The sequence below is a fragment of the Salvia hispanica genome, chromosome 2, assembly GCF_023119035.1.
Source record: "Salvia hispanica cultivar TCC Black 2014 chromosome 2, UniMelb_Shisp_WGS_1.0, whole genome shotgun sequence".
Lineage (NCBI taxonomy): Eukaryota > Viridiplantae > Streptophyta > Magnoliopsida > Lamiales > Lamiaceae > Salvia > Salvia hispanica.
Genome location: NC_062966.1, coordinates 38,122,916 through 38,130,206, shown reverse-complemented (window position 1 = coordinate 38,130,206; position 7,291 = coordinate 38,122,916). Strand labels below are relative to the sequence as shown.

Sequence of the window (7,291 nt, the reverse complement as noted above, 5' to 3'; positions counted from 1 at the left end):
CCCATATTCAACTCCAAAAATATTTAATTGAAGAGTTGTGGACGCGAAGGACTGCACGGCGATAGTTTTTTTGTTTTATTATTTATTTTTTTAATTATGTAATTTTTTTTGGACGCACTTTTTTTAATTTAAATGAAATTATTGCATTTTTTCCATATATGTGTTGTAAATTTAATTCCGTATTTTGTGTTTAATTCCGTAAATTTAGTTGTTCTTTTTAATTTTGTTTGTTGTGGCTAGCCTATTGCTTGTCCTAATGATGTGGCAGGAGGAGTTTGTGGCTAGCATATGGCTGACCTATGGCTAGCCTATTACCATTGTGGATGTTCTAGAATTTGTCCAAAGATGTAGTGACTATAAAGATGTAGAATACCAGAGGACATGAAGTATGGGAAGAGCATGGAGTAAGAAATTACGACATATTGAGACAATTTTCCATAATTTCCCGTTGTCGATCACAAGCACGAGTAGCAAAACAAAACAAAGATGCAGTGTGTCTTATCCGTTGATTAAAATTCACTACAAAATACCGAACGATAATGCAAACAAAACACGACAGTGTCTTCTTTTACTAAGAGAATAAACCTAACTTTGCTTTCGAAGAGCTGCCATCTTTTCCATCGATGCCACTCGTCTTCTTTTCAATCCTATACCACAACAGCGGTTACTTTATTTACCCTTTGATCACTAAAATCTCCACAATAGTTTACCAAAGCATCCACACATTAATATAAACTCAGTAGTATAACTACACAAGCAGATTTGAGGACAAGAAAAGGGAAAAATTAGTTTTTCCTTTTTATCATTAGATTAAAAAATTGAAAGCAATATCCCAAGTTATAGCAGAGACTAAAATTGCAAGTTCATCTACTCTATCCAAACGGCAAACAGTATAAATAGCAAAAAAAAAAACCATATTTTCCAGCAAGCCCCAAAATTCAGTAGCAATTGTCAACCAATATTTAAATACAACACACACTGAAGGAACTTTTTACCTGCTTGAACAGATCTTGGTTACTAGACAAAACATTACAATAAGCAAAAATTAATCTGAATCTAAACAACAATTCTAGTAGTGAATGGTCTATCTCAATCTACAACAAAGCACTAGTACTACAACAATCTATCTATACATTGATCTGTTCAAGTGAGCTAACCAAAAAGGTTTCTTTTTTCTTATTGTGAAAGTGAATGGTTGAGATATTCTATATTTCCAATTCAAGTTTAGATGGATTCATAACTGTTGAACTAAATGCCTAATTTTGATAATGAACCCCAAATACTTTAACTAATCGATAGCTACACTCATGCCTACTCTACTCATAAATTAATCTGAATCTAAACAACAATTCTAGTAGTGAATGGTCTAAATATTCTATATCTCATATTTTGTGATAGTTGATAGCAAGAAAGATTGAAAGTAACAGTGTAAGAAGTACCATCTCCATATTGATGTCAGTTGACTTGCAAAGATGATCGAATCAAACGAGAATTCAAAGAAAACATACTTGGAAACCGATTGCAGAACAATTATTCATACCCTAGCAACTGAAAAGGAAAATAAAATTTGGAAAAACAAGAAAATAAAAAGTTCCTCAATCCTAGACTGGGACTTTTTCAAAGTCATTTTTTTTTATGGTTTCATATTGTTCGCCAATGCAAATGATTCCAGCAACCCCGAACATAGGGTATGCAGTCAAAAACAATACTAATGGCTTTGGAATCTTCTCAGTTCTCATCTTTATCAACTTCGCAAGCTTCTTATTAAACTCCTCCACATCCATGTCTCTCATCCTCGCAATTTTCTTATTAAAGTCATACGCGTCAAACGCCAGGGATCCAGCCATCAGCATCGCAGTTCCATTCAAAAACCTCATAGTCGTATCCAGAGGTTTCACACCGTACTGAGAAGTCAAAATTTTCGAACCACCATAGAATACACAACAGGTCAATCCAGTCGCAGCCGTGATGAGCTTGTACGAGTTTTGAATAGCGACGCCACCAACAACAGTATAGTACTTGTTTGCCATTATAATTCACAGCCTGCACCATTACCACAATGTTGTCACAAAAATCCCAATCTCAACTTCCTATACACAAACATACACTTCTTCTTATTAAAGCAAAAACACTACATTTTCAACATAGATTTAAAATACTGTATTCAATTTAACATCAAACAGTATTGGCAAAAAACATCCAGATTTTGAAATATCCTTCAAAACGGCATAGAATTTGAATATAAAAAAGCACAAACAGAGAAAGAGAGATCAAAGTGACAAATCTACAAACAGTTTGGCTACAAGCTGAGGAAGCTAACCAAGAAACCTTCAATTTCAGTAGAAACTTAAAATTTCTGTAAAGACGGTATAGAATTTAAATACACACAAACACAGAGAGAGATCAAAGCGACGAATCTGCATTATGAAATCACATCTCAACTTCTTACACACAAAAAATATGCAACGCAAACCTAAAATGCAAATTGATTGTCATCTCTTTAAACATTATTAGAGCAAATCCCCTTTATTTTCAACAGAAATTTAAAATCTTCGAATAAAAAAAAATATACACACAGAGAGAGATCAAAGTGACAAATCTACGAACAGTTTGACTACAATAAACTAATCAAAAAACTAAGAGGCAGATCTAATCTAAAGGTCGATCTCCGCGGAAAACAAAAGAAAGTGCAGAAAACATTGAATTAAATCGGAATCAAATCAAATAAACAAAGAACATGGCGACAGTTTGTAGAATCGAAGAAAACGGTGCTACTGTTACCTCGATTCTGTTGAAAATTTTGGTTGATTTGCTGTTTCTGCAAAATTTTGTAGAGAGAATAGAGAGATATATAATGTATTTTTTAATTTCAAACGATCAGCATGGTTTAAGCGACACGTGTATGGCTGAGATTGTGGTCTCTGCAAGTAGGTCTACTATATTCCACAAACAGTTAAGATTATTTTGGCATGATACACTTTTGTAATTTTAGATCTATCATCAACTTCTGTCACACATGAGCGTTATTCACATGTCACATACCACAAATTAAAATAAAATTATAAAAATTTACTTTGTCTGTCTCGTCCGTTTAAGGGTCGTTCGATTTGCAAGATTATATCCTAAGATTATTCATAAGATTGAATCTCATAACTTAATCCTATAACGATAATTTTGTGATAATTAGTTATAGCTACCCGAACAACACCTTAAAGCAGAAAATTTTATGAAATTTTGTTACATAAAAGTAAAAAATTGAAAATAATACGAATTTCATTACGCAATTATTAAAATATGAGAAATAGAAGAAAAAAAGTTTTTAAAGTTTGTTGATAGGAAATGAGACCCAACTTATTCAGAAGAAAATTTTTGCTAAGTGGACTGATTTTTGTAAACATTGATATTATGTGAGTATAAATTTGTCTTTTTATACATTAATAAACAAGCTAGTCTTTTATGGGTACATAACCTTTTTTGAAGTGAAAGATGAGTGGTTGAGTTTCCTTTTATATATTCTATCAAACATTTTCAGTTCAAATTAAAAAATATTTCTACCCGAATTAAATAGCCTGCTTATTCCTATCCATCCATCATGATATACTGGTATTAGGTTTGAATTTGGTTTCAGAGTGGGCTAGTAATTTCCGAATTAATATTATTGACGTAAAAATTACTATGAATTTTTGTCAAATTTTGGTAAGTTGTATGACTTAAGCAATGGATTTTAACCTTTTCTCCTCATTTCCGTCCCTGAAAATTTGATACACTTCACTTTTATCATTTTTGGTAGTGGACCTCATATTCCACTAACTCATTCCTACTCACATTTTATTATAAAACTAATACTTTAAAAGTAGGACCCACATCCCATCAACTTTTTCAACTCACTTTCCATTACATTTCTTAAAACCCGTGTCGGGTCAAAGTGAAGCAAAGCAAATTTTGAGGTGAGTATGACTTAAGAGCATCCACATTATGCTATGCTGAGTAGTATTCGTGTGCATTGTTTTTGTTTAGTTTGCATTACCATAAGAAATACTAGCATTAATTTTATTTTGTACTACATTTTAATTAATTCTAATACTTCAATAAATATTATTAACAACGTTAATTTTATAAATTAAAGGAATATGTTGAAGTGCAATTCAAATTAGGATAGTATTTCATTAAACTAGCACTTCAGTGTAGCCAAACTGTTTATAGAAAGGAGTCAATAAAATTTCTTCAATTTTTACTGTATTTAAAATTGAGAAATAAAGTAGTAATAGTGGATTAAAAACACACCCATCCCATAAAACTGCAAGTTCATGCCTTGTGAGTAGCTCTTATATTATCCATGTGTTTTAAAATTATCCTTTTTCTTTGACCCACTAATTCATTAGAGCATCCATAATGGTAGAGCATGGAGTAAGAAATTACGACAAATGGAGACAGGTTTCCATAATTTCCCGTTGTCGATCACAAGCACGAGTAGCAAAACAAAACAAAGATGCAGTGTGTCTTATATCCGTTGATTAAAATTCACTACAAAATACCGAACGATAATGCAAACAAAACACGACAGTGTCTTCTTTTACTAAGAGAATAAACCTAACTTTGCTTTCGAAGAGCTGCCATCTTTTCCATCGATGCCACTCGTCTTCTTTTCAATCCTATACCACAACAGCGGTTACTCTCAGTCTCTGAATGGTAAAAAAAAAACATAGGATTGCGATTACGAAGGATAAGGCAGTCAAACAAGTCAAATTTTATGAATCAGAGTACTCAAGTTCAGTAGTATAACTACACAAGCAGATTTGAGGACAAGAAAAGGGAAAAATTAGTTTTTCCTTTAATACTGTATTCAATTTAACATCAAACAGTATTGGCAAAAAACACCCAGATTTTAAAATATCCTTCAATAAAAAAACACAAACACAGAAAGAGAGATCAAAGTGACAAATCTACAAACAGTTCGGCTACAAGCAGAGCAAACTAACCACGAAACCTTCAATTTCAGTAGAAACTTAAAATTTCTGTGAAGACGGTATAGAATTTAAATACACACAAACACAGAGAGAGATCAAAGCAAATGTCATCACGAAATCACATCTCAACTTCTTACACACAAAAAATATGCAACGCAAACCTAAAATGCAAATTGATTGTCATCTCTTTAAACATTATTAGAGCAAATCCCCTTTATTTTCAACAGAAATTTAAAATCTTCGAATAAAAAAAAATATACACACAGAGAGAGATCAAAGTGACAAATCTACGAACAGTTTGACTACAATAAACTAATCAAAAAACTAAGAGGCAGATCTAATCTAAAGGTCGATCTCCGCGGAAAACAAAAGAAAGTGCAGAAAAATTTGAATTAAATCGGAATCAAATCAAATAAACAAAGAACATGGCGACAGTTTGTAGAATCGAAGAAAACGGTGCTACTGTTACCTCGATTCTGTTGAAAAATTTGGTTGATTAGCTGTTTCTGCAAAATTTTTTGGAAAGAATAGAGAGATACATAATGTATTTTCTAATTTCAAACGATGAGCATGGTTTAAGCGACACGTGTATGGCTGAGATTGTGGTCTCTGCAAGTAGAGAGAAATGTGGTTGGGTACACATACGAGTTAAGAGGTCGTTCGATTTGCAAGTGTTGGAAGATCTGGAGTATTCAGCAAGACATCTTCTGGAGTATTCAACAAGACAAAAGATTGAGGGAAATCTTACCTTGTATAGCATTATTCTAGATTATATATAATGTACAAATTCATTGTGAATAATATAACAAAGAATTTACCCAATTCTACAGCAAGATTATATCCAAAGATTATTCATGAGATTAAATCTCTAATTTTAGTCCTATATTGATAATCATTTGATAATTAGTCATAGCCATCCAAACAACACCTTAAAGTAGAGAATTTTATACATAGTTTTACTCCATTCATTTCATAAAAATTAAATACAAGTTCCATTGCGGAATTAGTAAAATATGAGAAATAGAAAAAAAGTTATTAAAGTTTGTTGATAGGAAATGAGACCCATCTTATTCAAAAGAAAATTTTTGTTAAGTATATATGAACAATATGTGAGTATAAATTTGTCTTTTTATTCATTAATAAACATGCTAGTGAGTGTTTTTACTTTTTACGGGTACATAACCTTTTTTGAAGTGAAAGATGAGTGGTTGAGTTTCCTTTTATATATTCTATCAAACATTTTCATTTCAAATTAAGAGCCTCCGCAATAGTTTTCGGCCAGCCATAGGCCAGCAATTGGCTAGCCACTCTCTCTCACTGCCACGTCAGCAGCACTAAAAATCGAACTCTTGCTCGTGATACCATATTGAATTGTATTGGGGAGAAGTATCAATTGTATTGAATGAATAATTATGTTTACAGTGATCACCCTTTATAGAGGGGATTGAGTAGTGAGCAAGAAATACACAATATACACCTAAAAATATACACACTCTATATGGAAATAAATCACATGATATCCTCCTAATTTAATCGTATATTCTAACACTCCCCCTCAAGTTAAGTAACGGGATTTCCAAAACTTAACTTGCCCAATGCTTCTGCAAAATTCTTGGATCCCACTGCCTTTGTCAGGATGTCTGCCAATTGATTTTGAGATCGAACAAATGGAAACTCAACAATTCCATCTTCAATTTTTTCCTTTATAAAGTGTCTATCGACTTCCACATGTTTTGTCCGGTCATGTTGGACGGGGTTCTCAGAGATACTTATCGCGGCCTTATTATCACAGAATATCTGACATGTTTTCTGTGATAAGAATCCCAATTCATTCATCAATCTTCGGAGCCATAATACCTCAGTCAATCCATTCCTAATTCCTCTAAATTCTGCCTCTGCACTGGACAACGCTACCACCTTCTGCTTCTTGCTCTTCCATGTAACCGGATTGCCCCAACGAAGGTAAAATATCCAGAAGTGGATCGTCTATCCACTGGGTTCCCAGCCCAATCAGCATCCGTGTAGCCATGAATCTCCAAATGGTCATTTTTCTTGAACATTACACCATGATCAAACGTACCTTTCAAATATCGAACTATCCTTAAAGCTGCTTCAAGATGGTCACATTGTGGCCGATGCATGAATTGACTTACCACACTAACAACATATGCTATATCTGGTCTAGTGTGTGATAAATAGATCAACTTCCCTACTAACCTTTGATACCTCTCTCGATCAGCTAGTTGAGCTCCTTCTGTAATCTGAAGACCATGATTTACTGCGATAGGAGTGTCTGCCGGTTTGCACTCCATCATTCCACTTTC

At 33.2% G+C, this 7,291-nt stretch overlaps 1 long non-coding RNA gene across 1 annotated transcript; it reads right to left on the bottom strand.

Annotated features, from left to right (window-relative positions):
• Window positions 1-1,478: 1,478 nt before the first annotated feature.
• On the bottom strand, window positions 1,479-2,885 carry LOC125203480. The gene is made up of 2 exons (XR_007173381.1): window positions 2,782-2,885; window positions 1,479-2,043 (listed from the first exon to the last, which is right to left on the bottom strand). It is a non-coding gene; the product is annotated as an uncharacterized LOC125203480 (long non-coding RNA).
• Between the last annotated feature and the right edge of the window lie 4,406 nt (window positions 2,886-7,291).